General features: G+C 42.6%; 1 protein-coding gene across 6 annotated transcripts in view; it reads left to right on the top strand.

The window, feature by feature from the left end:
* The window catches only part of PSD3 (pleckstrin and Sec7 domain containing 3), a 554,618-nt gene that overhangs the window by 113,956 nt on the left and 416,305 nt on the right, over positions 1 to 24,357 (top strand). The window lies entirely within an intron of this gene.

The raw sequence follows: 24,357 nt of genomic DNA, 5'->3' as shown, positions 1-24,357 counted from the left end.
CCAAATGCTCCCTGACCCAGTCCTCAAATTCGTTAATGTTTGATGAGCTATAATTTATCACTTTTTTATAGATCATGCTTATAGAACATCATGCAAAAACAACTCTTTGCTTAATTCTATATCACAGAATTTTTACTTGTTTTCTTCTGAAATTTTTATAGTTGTAGGTTTCATGTTTGGGTAGGTTTCACTGTTACCACTGCTGCCACCAGTGGAACATTGGGCATCGTTTAGCTTTATCAACCAGCATCATTCTTTGGCTTATTTCATATCTCTGTAACGTCAGCATGGTCCAACCCTGTTTCTCCGGAGTTCTGTTGGCCAGGAAACCCAAGGAAAGCTTTTGTCCTTGTGCTGGCGTCGACCTCTTGGTATATAACAGTGAATGAAAGAGATCAGCTTTCTATCCTCTTATAGTTCATGGTCTAATGAAAGAGAAAACCCACAAATAAACAAAAAATAGAGTTGCAAATTGAGGAAAGTACTATAAAGAAAAATAGTAGAGGCCCTGGCCAGTGTGGCTCAGTTGTTTGGAGCATTGTCCTATAAACTTGAAAGATCACAGGATCAATTCTTGGTCAGGGCACATAGTTAAGCCACAGGTTCAGTCCCTGGTCAGGATATAACGAGAGGCAACCAGCTGATGTTTCTCTCTCACATCAATGTCTCTCTCTTCTCCCCCCTTCCCCTCTCTCTAAAATCAATGAGCATGTCCTTGGGTAAGGGTAAAAAAATAGAGAACTGTGGGTGAAAAAAAAGGGAGGAGGCAATATTTCACCTTCAGTATCTGGAAAGGTCACCCTTAAATGAAAAGATTTATGGCTGAGATCTGACAGTTGGGAAGAATCTCACCAAAAGAGTAGAAACAAAGAGAATTTCATATAGAGATGCAAAGGTCCTGAGGTGGGAAGAGGTTTGGGGAATATAAGGAACTGAAAGAAGGCCAGTGTAATGGTATCCCAGAAATAAAGCAGGCGGTAACATGCTTACTTATCACTTAGGTATTTTGTTTTATTCCAAGTGCTACGGGAAGTCATTGAAGAGTTTGGGGCAGGGAAATACTATAACAGGATATATATTTTTAGATCACTCTGACCGCTGTGAGGACAGCAGACTGGATATGAGAATGGAAGCAGGGAACACAGATTGTAGGTTATTCAGTGGTTCAGGAGAGAAATGACAGGAAAATGAACATGAAATATATTGGGGAGTGAAACTGACAGAAGATGGAAACAAAATGGAAGATCTGAATGAGAGCAAAGGAGGAATCTTGAACAATTGGGCTACAACAAAGACCACTTTCCAACAAGCTGGTATGGGGGGCCCAGGGTGGTGAATTACAGTTCCGCTGGGATGTGTAAAGTCTGAGATGTCTCTGCGTTCATCCAAAAGGAAATGTCAGGGAAGGTATTGAACTCTGGGGAGAGATTGGCACTGAAGATAAAAGTTTAGGAATCATTAGCATGGTGGAGGTATTTAAATCAGCAGATACAGGTGAGCTCACACGGGGACAGAATATAAGAGATGAAGAACCTGAAGTTCAGGACAAAGCACTGGGCCTGTAAGACATTTAGAGGCCAGGCAGAGACCAGGAAGTGCCACAAGAGTCAGGTACAGACACTGGCCAATCAGAACAGATGCCAGTGGCACTCCTCAAACAGGGTCCTGGGGGCCCCCTGACATGCGGGATTAAGCAAAGGTTTCTCAGGGTCCAGAGGAGGGACAAGACAGGAGGCGGGCTGGCGCAGGGGTGGCTCAGGACAGCAGCTATTTATGAGCAGTATAAAGTAGTTTGATATTTTAGCAATGGGGGCAGCCACACTGGTGCAGACCAGTTGAATGTCAGTCCTACACTGGAAAAGGAACACAGAAGGAGTCAGCACAGGGGTAAGCAATTTTGGGTGTTATAGAAGCTTGCAGGCTTCATTGTGTCTAACGCCACTGTGATGAGGCAATATGGAAATGTTGAAAAGAGAAACTTCCATGGAAAGATGAGAGAAAAGTCAAATTCTAGTGGGTTAAAGAGTCAAGGAAGAGCAGGGTGCATACACCATGCTTTGAGACATTTGGCTGCGAAAGAGAAAAGATAATTGAGGCTCTTCAAGGGGTGGGGGAGATGCTTAAAGGTACAGTAAAGTGTGTTTGTAAGCCGGAGAGAGCAGTACAGGAAAGTGGGTACCAGTGATGCAGAGTTAAGGATAGAACCAAGGGGACAGATGAAGTAGCACCAAGAGCTCATCAAAAGTTAACAGGAGGAAGACTTCCACCAAGATAGAGGCATAGGTGGAGATGCCCTGCTTTCTCACAACCAAGTTTAGAGACAACAAAATATTAGCAACAGAAAACATAGCCAGAACACAGAAAATTGAACTTTTCGAAAGTCTGATAACAACGAATTCTTCAGCCTGACCAGTAAGAGGGGTGAAGCCAGCAGCTGGCGGAGCGAGGTTGCACAGGAAAACTTGATCCGATGGACTCAGGCGCATGGATCCCAGGTGTGGGGTTGCAAAGGGCGGACCCAGTGAATGACCCAGTGAGTGACCCAGTGAGCGACTGGCAGACCCAGCAAGGGCGCAGGGTTGCTGGTTGACTGTGGTTGCACATTCATGCGCAGATAGACCTGCAAGAGAGTGGGCGGTGAGACGGGACCGAGGAGGCCCCAGTGGCCAGACGCAGCAGAGGGGGCCGCTATTTCCCCGCTCTGACCCCACCACCACATACAGCATCACAACCCAGTGACCTGGGTGGCCCCGCTCTGGTGAACACCTAAGGCTCTGCTCCTCATACTTAACAGTTGCGAACAGACCAAAAATGGCTCAAGAAGATCTCAAAGCCCCAGAGCACATAATTCTAAGCAACAAAGAAATAGCCAAACTTTCAGATGCACAGTTCAAAACACTGGTGATCAGGATGCTCACAGAACTGGTTGATTTTAGTCACAAATTAGAGGGACATATGAAGGCTAAACTAATTGAAATGAAGGGAATTGCACAGGAAACCAATAGTGATGAAAAGGAAACAGGACTCAAATCAAGGGAGTGAACCAGAAGGAAGAAAAAAATGACCAAACAGGAAAATATGAAGAAACAAGAATTCAAAAAAATGAGGAGAGGCTTAGGAACCTCCAGGACATCTTTAAACACTCCAACATCTGAATTATAGGGGTACCAGAAGGGAGAAAGGAACAGCCACCAGTGGAAAACTTATTTGAACAAAAAATAAAGGAGAATTTTCCCATTCTGGCAAAGGAAATACACTTCCAGGAAATCTAGGAAGCTCAGAGAGTCCCAAAGAAGTTGGACCCAAGAAGAAACACACCAAGGCACATCATCATTACATTAGCCAAGATTAAAATGAAGGAGAGAATCCTAGAAGCAGCAAGAGATAAGGGGACAGTCACCTACAGAGGAGTTCCCATCAGACAGTCAGCGGATTTCTCAAAAGAGACCTTACAGGCAAGAAGGGGCTGGAAAGAGGTATTCCAAGTTATGAAATCCAAAGACCTACATCCAAGATTGATCTATCCAGCAAAACTTTCATTTAGAATGGAAGGACAGATAAAGTGCTTCTCAGATAAGATCAAATTCAAGGAGTCCATCATTACCAAGCCCTTATTATATGAAATGTTAAAGGGACTTACCTAAGAAAAAGAAGATGAAAAAGATGAACAGTGAAAGGACAGCAAACTCACAGTTACTAACAATCACACCTAAAACAAAAACAAACTAAAAGGACAACTAGATCAAGAGCGGAAACAGAAATGAAGATCTCATGGAGGGTTAGCAACAGGTGAGTGAGAGGAGGAGAAAGAGGGAGAAGGTACAGAGAATAAGTAGCATAGATGGTAGGTAGAAAATAGACAAGGGGAGGGTAAGAATAGTATGGGAAATACAGAATCTAAAGAACTTGAGACACACGGTCATAAACTAAAGGTGGGGAATGGTGGGGGTGGGGGTGCAGGGTGGAGGGGAATGAAGGGGGAGAATAGAACAACTGTAATGGCATAATCAATAAAATAAAATTAAATTAAAATTAAAAAAAAGAAAAAGGAATTTATAATTCCCAGTGCTTCCTCTCACAGGGGTGTTGTGATGTAAGCTGTGGAGCACAAAAAAAAAAAGTTACCAGGATGTGAGTGCAGAGGCAGGCTGGCCTGTAGGCTTTATAGGGGCAAGATGAAAGATCCTAGCCTTGTCTAAGAGTTTATAGATATTTTTTGAACTTTAATTTTTTAATTATATTTTATTGTTTATGCTATTACAGTTGTCCCCTCTTTCCCCCCTTCACCCACTTCCATCCAGCCCCCCCACTCCCTCAGGCAGTCCCCACACTGTTGTCTATGTCCATGGGCTATACATGTATGTTCCTTGGCTAATCTCTTCACCTCCTTGCATCCATTCCCCCTCCCCGCTCCTCTCCATTAGCTGTCAATCTGTTCCATGTATCTATGCCTCTGATTCTATTTTGTTCGTCAGTTTATTTTATTAGATTCCACTTGTAGGTGAGATCATATGGTTTTAGTCTTTCACTGACTGGCTTATTTCACTTAGCATAATACTCTTCAGGTCCATCCACACTGTCACAAAAGGTAAGAGTTCCTTCTCTTTTTGTTCCTGCTGCATAGTATTTCATTGTGTAAATGTACCGCAGCTTTTTTTATCCATCCATCAGCAGATGAGAGATTATATTTTCCTTAATGAAGAGCAACCCAAGGTGATCACCAACACCCTGGGAGACCAGGTGGAATATGGGGAGCAAAATAAGCTTCTACCCAACTGCCTTTTGTGAATTTTCAGACAATGAGTCTCTTCATTGCATTTTTACATTTTTTTTGTTTTATTTTTGACTCTGTTCATTTATTTTGAATCTGTGCAAGTGAAGAAGGGGTTAGCAAGGGATATCCAGGTATATTTGTAACAGATAGATCCATGTTAGCTTAGCTTTAGAATATGGAAACTAGAAAACAAGGGAAGGGGTTTGGAGCGGCTGGTGAGAAAGCCAGACGGCCAGTGGGAAAAGTGTACAGACATGATATGTATTTTGGAGTCTGAGCATAACGTTTGCTTTCTGTTGAAGTTTGAAAATGATAGTGGAGAGGAAATGCAGACAACTACAATTGAACAACAATAAAGTAATTAAAATAATAATGAATTTATAAGAGAAAATGATAGCAACTGCCTTGCTAACATGGACTCCTCTTAGCCATATCTCGGTTTGCCTGTGCGTTCTTCTCTGCAGTGAGACCGCGTACGTGGAATCTGTCCAATCTTTCCATTGGGAGCCTTCTCTGTACCTTGTAATTGTGCAGTGAGTAAAAAATCTGGCTTGCTTCTCTTCTGCTGAGAGGAATTGTTCCAAGACACATCTTATAATTAACACAAATATTCAAACCCCCAGATTCTGCCTGGCCTGAGTAATTAGGGTAGAAGAGGGTCAACTTGCTTTATTTGCAAAGCTATACCATAATAAGGTGCCCAGAGGCCACAATATATTTCTTTTGTAGCTTCTGAATGCTAGTTTGCATTAAAACATTATCTCTTGTCTGCTCGTATTTGAAAAAGATGAAAGGGAAGGAAGTTGTCCGATGAGAAAGTTGCTATAAATGATCACATTTAAATGAGATTAAAACTCAAAGAAGAGCAACAAGGGGAACAATATTGAACCTGTAGGAAAAATATCAGACCAAGAAACACAGATTTGAAAGATAGTACCATCACCTTTCAGTAGGATGTATCTTTAATACGGGATGGAGCAGTGGGTGTAGCCGGAGAGGGGATGATTCTGAGGAGCAGTGTGTTCTCTTGCCCTACGCATATGCATGGGGACTGAAGTGGAATTGTACTGAATTCTGTCCCTATCTTTGTTTCATGGACTGGCTTTCCAGTCATGTTTAATGAAATCTGAGTACAGGAAAAGGAACCACTGAGAAGATTAAATCTCTGTGGCACAGGTCACAGAATGGGGTGTGGATTCCATTGGGACTAGGGTTTCAACACACTGGTCCTAATTTGGTTGTTTTGCATTGTCAAGGCCCCTCATCCTGAGTACCAACTACACTTAACCTTTCTGAACCCTTGGCCTTTTTTTTCCTCTTGAGATTGAAATACATAACAGTCTTTTCACCCCAGGACTAGCAACGTCGATGAAAAACACTACAAGTCATTTAGGAGGTCAGGTGTCATTAGTTACTGATATGCATGAACTGCCTCTTCAGCTGTTGTACTGGTTAAGTTAGGCCAAACTGAGGGCCTCGGGTGTATCTACTGCATAAAGTACAATGGCTCTTAGAAAAATCTGAAGCAAATATGGCATAATGTTTAGACTGGATAAAGCTGGACATAAGCATGAGTGTTCAACATATCACTATCTATTTTTGTCATTACGTTTGAACTGTTTCCCATACCCTTTTTAATGCGACTCATTTCCTCCTATTCTCTTCCCATATTGCCCCCTCCCTAGACATCCCACATACCCCCTGACTAATATCTCAACTATTGGTCCTGACAAGGAGAGACAATTTCCCCTCCTAGTTCTTAGGTGATGCCCATGAGGCAGTGCAGACAGGCTGCTATGAGGAGGGAGGAGGAGCAGGGCACATGTGTTAGACTTCCCAGTGAGGAGGGCGTGGTAGGTAGAAACAGGGTCAGAAAGTTCATGTCACCCAACTGTCTTCCCAAAGTCTGCAACCAAAAGGTCTTTGATTCATCTGTCATCCAGAATCCAGTACCCTGGTTGCTCCAATAGCTCTTCTAATGGGAGAGACCCCCTAATTTTATCATTTTCAAGAGAATTTAACAAACTCAATGCTTTCAACTTTAAGAGTAGCAGTGCATGTGCTAGGACTTCATTTCACCATGCTTGGCCCCTGGGAGTAATGTATCTTTCCTCTGGGCAGATGCTGGACCATCTGAGTCACCTAGACAGAGCAGGCTAATTCTTGTATCAGCAAAGCATTTTTAACTGCACAGGTTTGACTCCCTGATCTCTGTCATATAACTGTGCTTACCACTAGAATGATAAGTCCTTCTTCTTGAACCTAGGACAACACAAGCACATGAGCCTGGTGGCCCAAGGCAAACTCGCAGGCAAACACCAACTCACTGGCTCCACTCCAGACATGGAGACCTAGACTAGAACAGGCTGAGATGATCTTTTGTCCAAGGTGCTTTTTTGTAGCATGGTCTCATCATGGGTTATATTCTTTCTTGATTGTGCTTTACATGTTTGCCATTTCATTGTAAATCTCTTTATATCCTTATCTCTTCATTTTGTGGGAAACTTCCCTTTCTCTAAATAACTGTCCCAGTATTCTCTCTCCTAAGGACCTCGTGTTCTCCCATTCTTTCTGTCGAGAGGAAAGGAGTGTGTGCATGTATGAGCATAGGTGTGTTGGGATGGGGATGCTGCGGAAGGCTGGAACGCATGCGTGTAAGGTGAAGAGACACCAGTGGGGAGGGTCTCACCAGGCAGGATAAGAAGCTGTGTTTACTTGAAGAGACACGGAGCTGTAGAAGATCTTTAAGCAAAGATGGGACATACTGAGGTGAACAAATGGAGGCTCTAGCTGAAGTGTGGGCGGACAGTGTGGAGGGGCTTGGGGACAGCTCTGGTGAAACTGAAAGAGCAGTGGATTTGGAAGTGGGAATCGTGATTTCTGCCTCCAAGTCTTATGAGCCCAAAGACCTTGGGTAAACTCTCTTTTCTTCTTGAGGCTTGGTTTTCTCCTCTGGACACTGGGACAGTTGGGAGGGGACATAGGACTAGGTCCTGGCCCATAGAAGATTTTCTGCCCTCTTGTTTAGTCCTATGTCTTCTTTTCATTTTTCCTTGAGCCTCATAGCCATTATTTGCTTCACAGGAAGGCATGTGAGTGGTGGGTATAGACTGTAGAATCCACTGCATTTTTGTGGCTAGTTTGAGGAGCATATTCAGGCACACCTCACAGGCCCAGGAGTGGTGAAGGCTCTTAAATTATAAGATTTTCTTTTTTCTAATTTGCAAATTGCATACCTCAAAGACTCACTTAGCTGGGCTGACATGGCCTCCTTGCCCTATGTTATAAGTTATAGCTCTTGATCTAAGAAGTATTGCAATCTCCATCATAAATTGGCTGGTGTGTTTGAACAACAGTGTTATATTTTCAAAAGCCTGACTTCTCCAAGACTTTCAGCTTTCTGCTAGATACTGGCTAGAGATGAGAATTTTACTTATTCCATTCCTTCCCTCATCATGATCTTTTCCCCCATTATGGAGTTAATTAATCAAGTAAGAGGTTAGGCTAATAAGTGGCAGGGATAGGATTCAACTGTAGGCAGTTTGGCTTCAATCTCTGGATTTTGCCAGGCTGATCTGCTGTGTCACTGGTCAATGCAGCCTCAGGAGCCAGGGAGAGCAAATACCCAGGTTTTCACTTTTTAATCAACTGTGAAAATGAAACCATTTTCATCATCATTCTCTCTCAGATCTGAGGGGCACTGGAAACTCATCTGCACATCCAGCCTCCTGCTTGTATAGGACTAAATGATGGGAAATATTCTCCTCTGTCTTCCTTGAATAGTTCTTAGAGGCTATCATGGAGGTAGCCGAAATTCACGTTGAAGTCATAACTCCCAGTACTTCAGAATGTGACTATATTTGCAATAGGGCCTTTAAAAAAATAATTAAGGTAAACTGAGGTCATATGGGTGGCCATAATCCAGTATGACTGGTGTTCTTCTAAGAAGTGAGTAGAACATAGACAGCAAACAGACTATGTGAGTACAAGAAGAAGGTGGCCACCTGTAAGCTAAGGAAGAGAGGCCTCAACAGAAACCAAACCTGCTGACACCTTGATCTTGGACTTCCAGCCTCCAGAGCTGTGCAAAATAAATTTCTGTTATTTAAGCTCCCCATTCTGTGGTATGTTGCTACAGCAGCCCCAGCAAACTAATACAGAGCCTGATGTAGCACTACCAAATCTATGCAGAGTGAGAAAAGCGGATGAGTGTTCCTTGTTTCCCTGCCCATATGGAATGAGGCTGATTCTACAGGGACAGTTTTCTCTAGTTTGTCAATAACGCTGCTTGCTGATTCATAAGACAATTACATCTCTACATCTTTCAACTCAACATGTCACAGGTCTCCTGTTTATTGGCCACATTGAGGATTTGGAGTCTCCTTTGTTTATTCTCTGTCATTTCTCTTATAGGGATATATAAGCTAGCTCTTTGGCATTTAAATGCTTGAACTACATAAAATATTAATTCGGCAGCTGAGCACCTTTCACTATCTTATCCATATATCTTTGTAAGCTAAATGACTCTTTCCATGCTGAGGGCTGTAAACCATTTCTTCAGGAATCTGACTTCCAAAGGTGTGGGCTGTAAATGAGGAGACAAAGTACGCCTTGCCCTCATAAATGGATCCCATAAAACACCTCTCTAGCTGATCTTGCCTCCAAGGTGATAGGTGTGTCAGGAGTCTGTGGCCTGCAGGAGAGGGTGGGGCCACTACTCTTTGAAGAGCCAAAGAGGTTGGCTCCATCGTCTCACCAGACTCACTGGCATTTTGGTTAATTTTAGTCCCAGGGGCAGCCATTAAGTCTCCTCTCACTGTAGCTGACTGGTGCTTCTGGCACAGGCTTCAGGAGGATGAACTAGAAGTTGTTTTCCCTGTTCTTTGAAGTTGGGCAAGCCAAGGGTGCTGGCAGGCCAGTCCATGGAGCTGCAGCATAACCAAGGGTAGAAGGTGGTTTTGCATGATGCTTCATTAAAACACACACACACACACACACACACACACACACACAAATCTAACCTCAGGACACTCAATGGTCCTCTGGCCAGTGTGACTCAGTTGATTAGGCCACGTAAATTGTCTCATAAACCGAATGGTTGCGGGCCCAATCAGTGCACATGTCTAGGCTGCAGGTTCTGTGTCCGGTCAGAGCATGTACAAGAGGCAATGGATGGATATTGCTCTCTCACACTGATGCTTCTCTGCCTCTCTTACTCCCTCCCTCCCCCTGTCCTCTCTTTCTCTCTTAAAAAAAAAACACTCAGTGGCTGAACCATCCTGTGAGTAGGTGTCATCTGACAGCAGAAACTTCAGCTTCTGCCTGGAGCAGGGGCACCTTGGGATCCTTGTTCTAATGGGTTCCCATTCCTAGGAAAGAAAGGGCTGATTCTCTGCCTTGTTAATTCACATCATTCAGCACATCCCTATTGAATGCCTGCTTCATGCCAGGTGTTATGCAAGATGTAGGTGAACAGCAGCAAGTAGACAGATGTGGTCCCTGTCCTTTGGGCTCCACAGTGTAGTTGTGCGTGGGAAGCAATGGTTGTGTTTCCTTCCCCCTCCCACGCTCTCCAACTACCTCTCCTCTGTCCTTTCTTCCAATTACCTGTGCTGTGCACATTCCTAATTCCAGAGGTTTGCACCATAAGGAAGAGTGATGCTTATCCCTGGCCATGAATCCCTAAGGGCAGGATTTTATCATCTGGCTCAGAGATATTTTATGATGAATGAGCATCTTGTGGCCCCTCCAAATACAAGATTCTGAATCCCTTGCTTGTGATGTAATCTGCACAATGCACTCACTGCTATAGCCTGGAGGCCACATGCAGGCTCATGGGGGATGCCCCAGAGTGCCAAGAAATGCAGTTAAAGACCTCCAGGCTTGCAAATCCACAAAGCATTTTGTCATTAGCAAATAAACAGCTGAGTGGCACTGCATTTCTCTGCTGAGGCTCTTAAGTAATTCATCTACTCAAGCACCTAGCTTAGTTCCTGCTTCCTGCAAACAGATTTATGTCCCCACATGCACAGGAATAAGAGGCCTGCTGGCTGTGAGCCCCAAGGAGGTAGTGGGGTTTGCAGAGAATATGCTGACAAATGTAATTGCTGGCAGCTGTTGGCCCCAGGGCTGCCAGCTTCAAGAGTTAACCCCTAACTCTCCAGGTACTATGTGAGCTCAAGTTAGGTGGAAACCACTCTTGATCAAAGACAACTGTTCACCTGAAGCTCGCACCTGAGAACTTGTCCCCATCCCTACCCAGTTTAGTGCCTTTTCTTCTATTACAGGGCTAACCAACCATTTCCCTTGCCAAAACTGGAACGATACTAAGCTTCAGCGTTAAATACTGTTCGGCGGTGTCAACAGTATTTCCCCGACACTTCTTTTGTCAGCTTTAACAAAACCTCACCAGATCGTACTAAAAGGATTAGCATCTGGAGTTTTATTTGAGTAACCCAACATTGCATCAAACTTGGAAGAAAAAAGAGATTTAGCTTGCCTTGGAAACCCAAGGCAAGGTTACACGCGGGCATTTCAAGAGGCAGAGGAAGTGATAAGGCTGCATTGCCAAGACCTAGTGAAAAAGAGTAGGCATGGCCTTTGTTAAGTCTGACTTCAGTCATATGTGTGGTCCTGGGAACTTAGCTCATTTCTGTTAAATGAATAAGTGGTGGCCCAAGAAAGGAAACTGGTCATGCCAAAATGACAGAGAAATCGGAACTGCCGTTGGGTAAAATGTAGTTATTTCATCCTTGTTCTTTCTACTCTTGTCTCCTATTGGATAATCCCAGTAAAACTTTTGGTTCCCCAAACTAAACTTGATATTGAGATCAAATGTCCTTGGTAACCATCTATTAAAGACAGAACATAAGGGATGATGGTTATGGCCAAAAAGAAGATGTAAAGGCAATCATTTAAAAATCTAGTGATGATCAGACTGATGCAAAGCCCTGAGTTCAACTGGGGATAAAAACACCTACCTGCCAGGTTATTGTGAGGATTAAGTGAGATAATGTATATAAAGTATCTAGCATAATGCTGGGTCTAGGAGGTACCCGGTAGTTGTTAATAGCTTCTTCTCAACCCTCCCAACGCTAGCCGATTCTTGGCTAAATTAGATGGCTAGGTTCTTTTACTTTTCTAAGATTTCCTTCCTCTTTTAATGGAAAAGATGTTACCAATATAAGGAATTATTATTTCCTTTCTCTCATTCTATAAAAAGACCTCAGCGTTGCAAGAACAGAGAGTTTTCTAATCACTTGGGTAAACTTTGTAGACTTAATCCTAGAAAACAGTTACTAGGAACTGTTATTTCAAGAGCTCCATGTTGCGGCTAAAAATGCTCATCATTTTTCTAGGAAAGATGCTTGGCTGTGTTCAAGGGCGTTTGGCTACTGTCAGGCTCAACTCCCTTAGTACCTATGATATATTCAAAATAAAAGAAGTGAAGGGAATATCCAGGCCCTCTGGTCAACTTTTTCCAAGGAACGGTGAATCTTTTGATTTCACATCATCCTCTGCTTAAAATCTTCTCCCTACTGCCTATTAGAAGTAAGGTCCAAACTTCTTATAATGCTATTCAAGGATTTTCATAATTCAAACATTAACGTTCTAAAAAATCTCATCTCTGTCTCTCCCCCAGATATACCTAAGCCTTCACATTTTTCTATATTGCCTTCCCTATCCACCAAACTTCTATTTATCTTTGAAGAATCTCTTTTGAGAAGCTTTATGGTACACTACAGAGCAGGGTTCTTATAGTACTTTCATAATTCTTTTTATCTCTTAATACTTTTCACTTTTTATTGTTATTTTTACATCCTGCCTTTACTAGACTGCAAATTCTTAAAAACCAAGACCTAGGTATTATCTTGGGGACTAGATTAAAAATGACAGAATGAGACTTCCGCCAAGATGGAGACGTAGGTGGAGGAACCACCTTGCCTCTGTGCACAACCAAATCTAAGAACAACTATTTTTAACAACAATCACAACCAAGCCACACGGAAAATCGACAATACGGAGTCCAAAGACAGCTAAATGCTCAGTTAAACCGGTAAGAGGAGCGAAGCCAGCAGCAAAGCAGGTTAGCAAGAAAAAATTCCCGGGTGGTACGCGGGTGCGCAAGCAGCCGAAGGCTCTGATGCGAGCTAGCTACGGGAGTGCACAGGGAAGAGGCGCGGTGGGCTGTCTCGGTCGGTCACGCATCTGCGTGCAGAGAAACCAGTGAGAAGGGAAGCCGGCTCGGGGCAGCAGGCTCGCACAATTCCTATGGGATAAACAAGCCTGGGGAGAGTGGTGTGACTGGACGGGCTGGGCTAGCGGAGAGGACCGCCATTGCTCCTTCTCTGACCACGCCCCCACACACAACGTCACAAACCAGCGACCTGGGTCGCCCCGTCCTGGTAAACAACTAAGGCTTCGCTCCGCTTACTTAACAGCACGAATAGACCAAAAATGGCTCTAGGACAACTCAGAGCCCCAGAACCGATAGATCTAAGCGATGAAGAAATAGCCAGTCTTTCAGATGCACAGTTCAAAACACTGGTTATCAGGATCCTTACAGAACTGGTTGATTTTAGTCACAAATTAGAGAAACATATGGAAGCTAAACTAATTGAAATGAATGGTAATACAAAGGAAACCAATAGTAATGGAAAGAAAATTGGGACTCAAATCAAGGGAGTGGACCACAAGGAAGAAAAAAATGATCAAACAGAAAAGAATGAAGAAATAAGAATCCAGAAAAATGAGAAGCTTAGGAACCTCCAGGACATCTTTAAACATTCCAACATTTGAATTATAGGGGTACCAGAAGGGGGAAAGGAACAGCCACCAGTGGAAAACTTATTTGAACAAATAATAAAGGAGAATTTCCCCAATCTGGCAAAGGAAATAGACTTCCAGGAAATCCAGGAAGCTCAGAGAGTCCCAAAGAAGTTGGACCCAAGAAGGAACACACCAAGGCACATCATCATTACATTAGCCAAGATTAAAATGAAGGAGAGAATCCTAGAAGCAGCAAGAGCTAAGGGGACAGTCACCTACAAAGGAGTTCCCATCAGACTGTCAGCTGATTTCTCAAAAGAGACCTTACAGGCAAGAAGGGGCTGGAAAGAGGTATTCCAAGTCATGAAAACCAAAGACCTACAACCAAGATTGCTCTACCCAGCAAAGTTTTCATTTAGAATGGAAGGACAGATAAAGTGCTTCTCAGATAAGATCAAATTCAAGGAGTTCATCATCACCAAGCCCTTATTATATGAAATGTTAAAGGGACTTACCTAAGAAAAAGAAGATGAAAAAGATGAACAGTGAAAGGACAGCAAACTCACAGTTAGTAACAACCACACCTAAAACAAAAGCAAACTAAGAGGACAGCTAGATCAGAAGCAGAACCATAGAAATGAAGATCTCATGGAGGGTTAGCAACAGGGGAGTGGGAGGAGGAGAAGGGGGGAGAAGGTACAGAAGATAAGTAGCATAGACAGTAGATAGAAAATAGACAGGGGGGAGGGTAAGAATAGTAGGGGAAATACAGAATCTAAAGAATTTGAGACATGTGTTCATGAACTAAAGGGGGAAATGGTGGGGGAGGGGTATGCAGGGTGGAGGGGAATGGAGGGGGGAATAGAGCAAGTGTAATGGCATAATCAATAAAAAAAATGACAGAATGAGTCAATAAAGAACAGTAAATATCGTGAAAAAGACCAGGTGATCATTTACATTAATTTAATATCTGCTATAAGGTAGGTACTGTGCTAGATGCTTTCTAGGATATGATTGATATAATCTTATTGAATCTGGTCAACAACCGTGTGGGAATTAACACATTTACATATTAGTAAATGGGTTTAAGGGCAGAGTGACTTGTTTAGACTAATTAAGGATGGAGCCTAGATTTGAATCCCAGGCTCTAAAGCACCACATTACATTACCCGAGGCTGGCTCAGAGAAGGGAAATGCTGTGATCCGGGCTATAGGCTGGCGTTAGTAAACAGAATGGATTTGAGAGGGAGGGAAAAGTAACTAAGAGACTGGTAGAATAATTCAATTATGAAGTAATGATGGCCTGGATAAGAGTAATACATAGAGAGTAATCAATGAATATGATAGGCATTGACTAGGAAGAGCCAGTCAAGTACCACTGAATGAACAGCAGAGTTTTAGAGATGGGCAGTGCAGCACAGCATCAAACCTGGTCCCAGATGGAGGAGGGGAACAGGGTTGGGTCTGCAGTTAGGGGCTGATCACAGTCCTGAGCCCTGGTCCCCAGAAGCAGCTGCTCTTGTCCCTGTGGAGCAGGAAACTAAAAAGATTCAGGTCCTGCAGAAAAATCAGAATGTGGCGAATGCCTGCGGGAGTATTTGAGATTTGTCACGATGTGTTGTTATGGTATTTTACTCTCAAGTGGGAACCAAAAATTAGCCTACAAAAGTAATGGGCTGGATCCCATGTCTCTCCCAGGCGGGATTTGTCACGTCCATGGGGAATATCGGCTACTGCACAGAAAGTGTGGCACCTCAGCCCTGCAAAAGCAGTCACAGGTGAGACATTGTGAGCTCTATTTGGCTGAATGTCACAGTATATGGAAAGCTTTGTGACCCTGAACTACCACTAAAACTGTTTTGAAATCTTATGTACATGATTCTACACATACGAATTTTCACCACAGCCGCTTTGGCCCAAAATGCTATTTGCCAGTCTATACTCTTTAACAAAAATCTGTGGTCTGATGCTGAATACAGAATTGACCTCCTGATTAATATGCTTCAAGTTTTGGGTCTTTACTCTTTAATTTTTTTCCTCTTCTACCCATTTTTTAAATTACATTTATTGGGGTAACTTCGGTTAATGAGATCATATAGATTTCAAGTGTACATTTGTTTTTTTAATAGACTTTTTGTTTCTGTAAGGTCAGAGTGGTTTATGGACCAAAACCAGCTTTGTGGGGAGAGGAAGTAGGACAAGCTACAGACCCTACCTGTCTGTGAGCAGCTCCCTCCCACGTGCATTGTCCGCCGCTCGCCGGCGGAACACTCCTTCATTCACTCTCACCAAGATGGGACCGTGCCTCACTGGGGATGGCAGCGAGTGTTCTGGCAAAGTTGTGCTTCTTTTTTAGCAAGTATGATTCTTTCATAGTCATTTAATTCAATTAAAAAAAGAGAGAGAAATTGAACTTTTGGCAACAAACTCCAGCATTATGAATGAAATTAAAATGCCCAAGCCTGTGCTCAAAAGCATTATGTAGATTTATGACACTACTTTCAGCTCTCATGAATTCAGTTATTTTGAGTTTTAGCAACCCATGAAAAAAGCACTTTCATGAGGCACTTTTTGTTTATGTCTCAGACTTTTTTTAAAAAAGAAAATTGCAGAAATTCCATTGGTGTCTAGACGTGGTCAACTTTATAGATACCTGCTCTGCCAACATGGGCTTGAAGGTTTTTTATATTTCTATCACTGATGTTCTGCTGTTACATATGATTTCCCTCACTTTATAATGTTATAGGCCTAGATTTATCTTGCCTGGTATTTTGCTTTTAAGTATGTGCCTGTGTTTGCCTGAAGAACATGCTGGGGACTTATACGGGAGCTTCACTCCACATTTCACTAACTATATGGGAGGGAAATGCTTTGCAGAATGTACTCCTAGAAGCTGGGTCACCTGAGAAATCACTCTGGAATTTGATATCCTTTTTCTAAAAAACAAGAAGCCTGCAGGGATGAAATACCATACGTTAGGTGCAATGAGAAAATCTGAATCTTTTTCTTCTCTTTTGTTATGTAACGTTTTTAAAACCACATGCTCATCCAGCTGTTTCTCATCAGTTCTATTTTGTTCTCATATAAACACATACACATAAAACAAAACAGTTTTAATGAAAAGAGTAACTCTCTTTTTCCTTTAAAGTTTCTTTGATGATGGAATTCACGTGAAGCTTTTCATTACAAGAGTGTACAAGCTAAAGAATCTAAAAGAGAATTTAAAAGAAAATGTCATTTTGATGGTCTCTTTTGTCTTGTCTCCCCTTTTCAAACATGTTCCTTTACTTTTTTTTAACTCTCTATACAACCACATAGGAAAAGCACAGTTTTGAAATATTATTAGCAGTCAAGGTTTAGGGGCTTTCTTTTTTACAATGAGAAAAGATAAAATGGCAGAAAGTCTTTGTGGACAAGATCAAAACCGAGAGGAGTACTGGTTGTTAGAACACTTTGGAACATACCCTTACTCCTGTCTTGCCTATTTGAAAGCTGTCTGGCTATGTAGTCCCGTGTGTTTATCTGACCCATGTTGACGTACCGCTTCTAGCTGTCTTTGTGTACGGCCCAGGTACGTTCAAGAGGTGTGCATTTCTCGCAATCACAGCTTTACCAGGTGATATAGCACATTAAGAAATACTTGATTGCACCTTTTGCACTGAAATTCATTTAAATAAAGACAGTACCTTAGATTTTTATAAAACTTTATAGTTTTATGTTTTTTACATACATTCTCTTTTAATGTTCATAAACTGATATCCTTTTTACCATGAATATACGGGTTAGGGGATTCTGACTCTTCATAGACAACTAAGATGAATGTTATGCAGGGAGACCCACTCACTATGGCAGCGCACCCTCCCGCACCAGGGTCCTGGGAGCTACTGAAGGCAGGATAACCAGCTAGCCCAGCTCCAGTGAGCTTTGTCCTTCTCTGAGTCAATGCCTTTCTCATGTGGCTTCTGACTTACAGGATGTAGAGGCCCATATAAAAGATATATGAGGTGGGTTCTACATAAAATAGGATTAAGTCTCAGCGTGTAGAATATTAAAGAAACCTTACAAATCATGTGGTCAACTCGCAGGCAACTGCCCTGCCCCATTTTCTAGGACATTTCCAAGTATAAGGGACACAGCACTTCACAAGGCAGCTCATTCAGCAAGCTCATCACCTGCATCAGTGTTCTCGTCCAAGCCTCACTAATCTCTTACCTGGCCCACTGGGCCTTAACAGGTCTCCTTGCCGTCACTCTTGGCCTGCTCCAACCTCCATCATCTGTTCTCCACTAAGCAGCAAGGGATCTTTTAAGAATGTAATCAGGCCCAGTTATTCTTAAGCTTAAAATCATCTAAGGTATTCCCATCACACTTAAAATTTAGATCTAACTCTTGCCATGGCCTTGAGGTCCAATGACCCAGCTTCTTGCCCGCATCTCCTGCCTCTCAGGTGCTGTACTGAACACATGTTCTTGCTGTTTCTATCCCATGGCCTCTGCATGCTGCTACCTGTGCCTGAAAGTCTCTTCCCCTGCAATTTGTATGGCACATTCCCTCATTCAGGCAGGTCAGTGCTCAAATATCACCTCCTAAAACCACCCTAAAATAGGTCTCCCTGTCATGTCACTCACAAATCTTTGGCTTGCCTGATTTTTTTCTTCATAGTTCTTACTGCTCCTTTCTCTTCCTCCATATGTGCATTTGTGCAGATGTTTATGGTTGGCCTCTCCCACTAGACTATCAGCTGCATGAGGTAGGGGCTTTATCTCTTTTATTCTCTACCAAGCTTTCCAGTGTTGTCACATAGTAGGTATTGTATAATATGTTTATGGATGATTATATTATTATTGGAAACATTTCTTTTTCATTTCCAGGCTGAATTAATGTGGAGTGAAAGATGACGCTAAGATTTCATTGGTGGGTATATGAAAGAATGATGGAAATGGGACATCAGGAGTTTAGAAATACAGACTCGGAAGTCACCTAGTATCATTCAGCCCACCCACTTACTCTGGAGGTAGGGTTGAGTGATAATGACCTCAAGGTCATACAGCCAGTGTGTCAGGGACTATCTTCTTATTTCCCTGGCTTGTGTTTCCATGCCATCACCCCATCTCATCGGAGTCTGCAGAAGGCGATGAAGTTGGGGCACAGAGGAAATGGTAAAGGAAAGATAACAGATTCGGCTTTGGACATACTGAGGTGAGGTGTCACTGGGACACTCAGATTCAGATGCCATGTATTATTTCAATGTAATAGTCAGAAGTGAGCTCAGGTACCTGCACTGACTTTGTAACAAACTGTGAAAAGGATGAGATTGCCCAGGGTAGATAAAGAGCAAGAAATAAGAAAAGGAAGAGAAAAAAAGATGGGAGAGGCAAAGGCCACAACCTTTGCATATAGAAGTTTGCAGAGAAAAAAGGATACACATAGTGTCATAAGGTCAAGGAAGAAAGTAAGTCAACTGAGGAAAGGTCTAGAAGGATAAAAACTAGGCAGGCGGAGAGGCAGACTCAGCAATGTGGGGTAAATGGTCAAATCGCTGGGACTGAGATTTTGGGGGTAAGGTGCTTCATGGTTAAGAGCTCTAGAGTGATCATTTTTTTTCTTCCTTCTGGTCCACTCCCTTGATTTGAGTCCCAGTTTCCTTTCCATTACTATTGATTTCCTGTGCATTTCCATTCATTTCATTTAGTTTAGCCTTCATTTGTTCCTCGAATTTGTGACTAAAATCAACCAGTTCTGTGAGCATCCTGATCACCAGTGTTTTGAACTGTGCATCTGAAAGTTTGGCTATTTCTTCATCGCTTAGATTTATTGGCTCTGGGGCTTTGAGTTCTTCTTGAGGCATGTTTTGGTCTGTTCGCGCCTGTTATGTATGAGGAGCAGAGCCTTAGTTGTTCACTCCAGGGTAGGGCTACCCAGGATGCTGGGTTGTGACGCTGTATGTGGGGGCGGGGTCAGAGAGGGACAATAGCGGTCCCCTCTGCTGTTTCCCGCCGCTGGGGCCTGTGTGGTCTGTCTCACTGCTAGCTCCTTCACTGGTTTATCTGCAAGCGAATGTGTGACAGTTATTAACAACCACACCTAAAACAAAAGCAAACTAAGAGGACAGCTAGATCAGGAGCAGAACCATAGAAATGAAGATCACATGAAGGGGTAGCAACAAGGGAGTGGGAGGAGGAAAAAGAGGGAGAAGGTACAGAAAATAAGTAGCATAGACAGTAGGTAGAAAATAGATGGGGGGAGGGCAAAAATAGTATGGGAAATGTAGAGTCTAAAGAACTTGAGACACGTGGTCATAAACTAAAGGGGGGAGTGGTGGGGGAGAGGGTGTGCAGGGTGGAGGAGAATGAAGGGGGGAATAGAACAACTGTAATGGCATAATCAATAAAATATATATTAAAAAAAAGAAAAAAGTTAAAAAAAAAGAGCTCTGGAATGAAACTGTGTGGATTTAGATCCAGACTTCAGCATTTCTTGTATGTCCTTGGGCAAGATGTTTAATCTCTCTAAGTCTTATTGCTTCATGTATTAAGTAGGGACAGAATTAATAGCCATCCCATAAAAGTGTGATGAGAAATAAATGAAATACTCCATTTAGGTTGCTTAGCCCAGTACCTGACACATAAGAACTGCTCGATAAATTTAGACATTATTTCTCTTGGCAAAAGTTTGGAATATATAGAACGAGAAGAGAAAAGATACAAATTTGGGGAATTAATAGGATCAAAGGAAGACTTCTCTTGAGTGACAAAATCTTGTAAAGAAAGAAAAAAGAATCACAGATTGAGTCACAGCGCAGGTCACCTTGTTATATACACGGCACAGCTCAAGCAGAGTTTTTCGGTCCCTTTCTTACAACGCCATGGTTGGCGGGTAACTCCAACGTTCCCAAATGCTGTAGTTTGGTAAGCATGCACAGGACTAAGCACAGATTCCTACCACATGCCCTGGGACAGCCTCTCCAATTGCCATTGATTCGACACAATCTTTTTAGAATCTCAGGATAGGAAGGCATCTGAAAGCCATCAGGTCCAGGGACACCTGAACTTCTCCAGCATCTCCAGCAGGAGGGTGCACATAAACTGTATTCAAACAGCCTCCCATTTGGTATCTTTCAAGCCAGATCTTTCTTTCTCAGGTTAGATTCTTCACAGACATTCTTCCACAGATTCACCATAGGCCTTGAAATTGCCACTTTCAATCACTCCTTGGGTTATGGATTCTTTTAAACCAGAATATGTAATCTGGGAATGGAAACACTGGTAATGACTTATCCATAGGGTCCTTTGGTAGTCACAGAGGACAGCCACAGGTTAGGCAGATTCTACTATGGAGTGGGAAGGAGTGGAGCACAGGGAAAGTTAAAGGGCCTAAGATGCTGCTAAAAGGGTCTGGCCTAGAGACTTACAACCTGAAAGCACAGGTTGAGAGGAAGGGGATTATTAGTCATATTCATCCTCTTCACACCATTGGTCTGTTCTGGTCCTCTGCAGGTATTGAGGTGAGCCAGTGTACCATCTAAAGAGGGGCCAGGCCCTGGCAGGGTAGCTCAGTTGGTTAGAGCATTGTTCTGATCCACCAAGGTTGGGGATTTGATCTCCAGTCAGGGCACACACAAGAATCAACCAATGAATGCATAAATCAGTGGAACAATAATTCAATGTTTCTCTCTCCCTCTCTCTATAAAATAAGTAAGTTTTTAAAAAATTAAAGAGGAGCCAGGGCCTAGCATTCACTCACCACCATTATGTAAGGGAAGACATTCAATTATTGGGAATGAGATCATCTGTTTAACCCATTTCAATGAAAGCAGCCAGAGGTTCATGGATCTGGTCTGAGAGGATAGCAAAAGGTGTTCTCAGTCTACCTGGAAAGGACTCCAGCTCCAGCCCCACAACCCTACCACAGCTTAGACAGAGGCCAGCCCAGCTCCGTTCAGCCCAGCCCAGTACTCTCTGAGTTTGCCCCCTCTGAACTTTGTAAAATACTTTACCTGTGAGAACACAGGGAACTGGATTAGGGGACTCTGGGGGGGGGGGATGCTTCTCGTTTCCAAATTCCATGGTGTAGAAGCTCAGCTACAAGATCTTTCTAGACTTGAGAGGTCATGGTCAGAGATAGACAGGAAGGGAGACAGCCCAGAACATCAACTTGGGACAGACTTGGGGCCCATCTATTTGGAGGGAAAGTCTAAGGAGCGTGTCCCTGGCAAGCAACTGTTTTTCCTCAATTGCCTAAGCACTGGGAGAGTAACGGGAGGTTACCAAGATTTGGGGGGACCTAAGGTTCCCCACAAGTAAACTTTTGTGCCATTTCTGGAGATAGTTCCTGGTTTATGGCGTAGTAACTCTTCCAGCTCTGCACTCTTGGCAATCTCCATATCTTTGTTCAGCTCTAAGAAATGAAAAGGCTTGGTGGTGTTTGACCATCGGAAGGTACTCTTCATTACTGTATGCATTAATTTTCTCTTATGCCTTAGTATATATTGTGAGTTGGTAGAGATTTGGCCAAGAGAAGCATAAAAGAAAGACTAGACAATTTTGAAGGCAATAATAGTTTTTTAAAATCTTTTTTATAATTCAATAATGAAATTATTACTGCTAATGGAAAATGCATTGGTTTCTTCTGGCCATAAACACTTTACCAATTATGACAATAACATTAGTAGTAATACTAAACACTGTATATCTATTAATAGCAGTTTTCATTTTCACACTGCTTTACTGAAAACTAATTAATCAAACAAACCTATTTTAATTGGTTGCCATGGTAGTAAATAGAGATTAACAGAATGGTTGCATCCATTAAATTTGTTCTTAGCTCCTGAAACATAATTCAGTTTGGGCAATAAGTCATCATTGTGTGGTACTATAATGTATTTAGAATAATAGTTACTGTGTTAGTAATGAAAAGATTTATAAGTATACACAAATATATGCATGCAATGACAAATATTTATGTAACTTTAATGTTTGTTACCCATAAAACATTCTCCTTTACTGAATCTGATATGTATGAAAATTTCATCAGTAATTATTACTCTGTATCTTACCTATCTATTGTGTTTGTCCCTGGGCACCCCACCCAAGAAGTGGGTCATCTGAATGAGAGAGGTTTCTAAAACTTTCCACTGACTGAACAGTGAGGAGAGGAGTTGTGGGGGAAGGGCTCGGGGATGACATAGTCACCGTCTTCAAGTGTCCGCAGGGTTTTTGGAGTGGAGGAGGAGTGGGAGTGGTGTGTTCTCTGGGGTCCAGACCAGGGTGAAAGGAGGAGGAAGCCACAGGGAGGAGGCAAGTGTGGTCTGAGGCCTTATGACATAGAGGTTGTGGGACTGCTCTGCAGTCAAACAGCTGGGCCCGAGCCCAGCCTCTGTCCCTTCTGTAGGTTGGGCTCCCTGCTCTGGCCTGTTCCATCCCCGGTGGGGATGACCAAACGAAGGCACTGAGAAAGCACACAGGCCTCCGCCTGGTACATAGGAAATAGTGCATGACTATTAGTTCTCTATTAGTGGAGGATTTTCCTTAAAAAGGTTGTTAAAAATGGATTGGGCTGTTTTGTGAGGCAATGACTCACAGCTCTGTCACTGGAAGTAATGAAGCAGAAACTGGACGGTCACCTATGAAAAATATTGTATAAGGGCTTCCTGCTCTGATGGTGTGGTTGAAATAGATGATTTCCAGGTATATATGATTCCATCATTTTTTTTTTGGTGGTGGAGAGGAGGAAGGACTTCTATTATCATCCTTCAGCTGTTTCAACACTGGAGTCTTGCTATTAAGGTGACATTTGGGGGGGCCTATATTTATGACTTAGTATTATTGGTTAAATGTTATCATATGGAGCAAACTTTCTCTTTGAGACTTTTGCCCTGAACTAACCTTACCAGGGGGGAAACATCCACTGATTTTGACTGTCCAGTGTCTGCAAGGTTTTCCTCTAAGATCACTTAGATCCTTTACAAATAGAGGTTTTTTCCAACTGGTTTCCCTAAGTCTGTGGCTCACTGTGTTCTAAAATTACAAATTATTCCGTTAATATCCTGAATGTTTTCTGTTTATCATCACACTTTCCTAAATATTGACATCTGTCTTTACCTTGTCACTTAACTTCTCTGTCAGTGAGCAATGAACAAATCCAGGATTTAAATAACGTGGACTTCTTTCTCATGAGAAAAATAAACGTTTGTCTCATTTTTGTTTCTTTCCCCTGCCAGCACTGTATAGGGTGATAGCTCTGGCCCGGTTGTACAGTGTATGCACAGAGCTGCTGAAATCCACACACTGACAGGTCAGGTTCACCCCAACTGCTCAGGAGACAGCTGCTCCTGGGAGGGTGGCTGTCACTAGGGATGGTGGCTATCACTATGACAATAGGCTGAGAATAACAGGGAGCTGACTAAGAACCTTGAAGGAGGCTGAGAGGGAGCCCAGGGAAAAGGAAATGAGAAAATGAATCCCAGGGAGGTAACCAAGGTGAAGGTAAAGGGCTGGATGTAAACAGTACAAAGCGAGGAAGGAAACTGAAGTCGAGGAAGAGCACTAAGTGGAGAAAAAAAGAAGGGAGGTTTGCAGTCTGTCCTTATTTTACTTTTAAGACTTACATGGATAGTGATGCTTTAACTGCAATAGAAATGTATTTCTTTGGAGAGAATAAAAATTAAAGTGTTCAGAACAAAACAGGCAGTACAAGAGAAAAAAAATGTCCTTTTGCAGATAGCCAGTCTAAAATCAATGATTTACTAGAAACACCATAACAGCAAAGGCAGTATAAACTAGTATGGCTGGTATGGGCACTTTCCATGGTAAACC

Source organism: Artibeus jamaicensis, unplaced genomic scaffold (genome assembly GCF_021234435.1).
Source record: "Artibeus jamaicensis isolate MK-2021 breed Jamaican fruit bat unplaced genomic scaffold, CSHL_Jam_final scaffold_833, whole genome shotgun sequence".
Classification (NCBI taxonomy): Eukaryota; Metazoa; Chordata; class Mammalia; order Chiroptera; family Phyllostomidae; genus Artibeus; species Artibeus jamaicensis.
This window is presented reverse-complemented; position numbering and strand designations above follow the sequence as displayed.